Raw genomic sequence first — 1,737 nt, forward strand, 5'->3', positions numbered from 1 at the left:
TTCTGCAGAGTGGGAGAATAGAGATAGAATGAAGCAGAATGATGAAAAAGGGATCCCTATGTCCTCCAGTAGTCTAAGCCTATAGCAGCATAACTATAGAGTGTTGTGGGAAAAAAGTATTCAACTATTCATCCTAGTTAAATAAACGGAGATGGATGGATTTCACTCAGTCGGCACATTTATTCATATCTTTGCAAAGAGAGAACAGTTCATCATACAGCCCTAACGGCACAGCATTCTGCTCTGTTCTGATCTGGGCAGCGTTCGTCCCCCCTTACTTTGAACACTGCAAAAGTAGTCAAAGTCAAAGCAAATTACAGATACTTTGGTTAACAGTAACATGTTATGAATAAACCTTGAGAAAGAATCTGGTTTGTTATGGGAAGAAGCTATGTCTGGTCTACAAACACCATCATGCAGAGAATTGTGTGGCCTTGAGAGAGGAACAGACTGAGTGAAAACTTTTATGGTGAGTAAATAGGATAAATTGATATATAATAGAAGACAGATAAAAATAGCTCAGGATAACCTGAGCCACTCTAACTATAAGCTTTATCAAAAAGGATATGCAGCAAGCATATTCTTTCTGGAAACATCTGGTACGGCCCTCTGGGTTCAGTACCAGTACATATCCAAGTGTTTCCACCTAAAGACTTAGAAATGTTAAAGAAAACAACTAAACAGTAATTAAAGAATTTTATGATCAAGGAAACCAAAGTCTCACCATACATTCCGAATAATTTGTTTTCACTTTGTTTTTATTTTAATATTCACAATAAACTATAGGGACAGACAGCAATTGTTAAAAAGTTTGCTTCATGTACGTACAGATCTTATCAAATAAATAAAAGCAATAACTTTCTAAGAAATATGTTCAAAATGAGAGTGTTCAACATACCTTTTACACATGCCATAAGACTAACTGTATTAAAGACTAAAAATAATCATTTTTCTTTAACACCAGCTAAACCAGCAATTTACATGCAGCTGGTCAGGAAAAAAATTTGCTCTATCAAAGTTTCATTTCTTTGTGGAAAAAATATACAATATTGTTTTTAATATACTAAAATACTGCAGTACTATCATATATTTTTTCCAAGGAATTGGCTCATAACCATTACTGTGGGACCAGGCTTTTTCAGAACGGAATTTCCTCTAACACAGTAGCTTTGTTTGGTTTGGTTTCTCTGTCTTTATTAAACAAATTCAGGACAGCTGTGAAGCACATAGAAATCTAACATCCTCTGACAGTTTATCGTAGATGCTACAGAGTTTGGAAGACTCACCTTTCTCTGCCATTTTTTCCAGTTTATAGACAGTCCAACAAAGCAAAGTTAGAATTACATATTTCTCAGTGTAAATACGTGTATTGTATTACATTTGGTAGAATCATGTTATTACAGATGAAGAAGTTTTAAACCATATATACAAAACCTTTATTGGCAAATATGTCCAGGGTTTCCTGTGGAGTACCACAGGGATCAGTGCTAGGGCCAATTCTATTATTTGCTCAGTGCGCCATCAGCTCATCTGCGCATCCAGATATACATACAGGTCGCCTAAATTACATTTTTCTATCCCCAAAAATAGTAAACATACTAAAATATAATGTGTTAAAAATTAATAATGTATTTCCTGAGAAAATAAATGCCTTAAAGGAAAATTCCGGTTTTTAACACTTTTAGCCCATTTTCTGTAGTGTCCAGGATGAAATCGAATGATCGACACCAAAATTTT

General features: G+C 34.7%; 1 protein-coding gene across 1 annotated transcript in view; it reads left to right on the plus strand.

Moving 5' to 3' along the window:
- Positions 1-1,737, plus strand: part of LOC107099713 (integrin alpha-11-like) — a 37,350-nt gene that overhangs the window by 33,313 nt on the left and 2,300 nt on the right. The gene's annotated exons all lie outside the window — the stretch shown is intronic.

The sequence above is a fragment of the Cyprinodon variegatus genome, unplaced genomic scaffold (assembly GCF_000732505.1).
Source record: "Cyprinodon variegatus isolate N-32 unplaced genomic scaffold, C_variegatus-1.0 Scaffold899, whole genome shotgun sequence".
Lineage (NCBI taxonomy): Eukaryota > Metazoa > Chordata > Actinopteri > Cyprinodontiformes > Cyprinodontidae > Cyprinodon > Cyprinodon variegatus.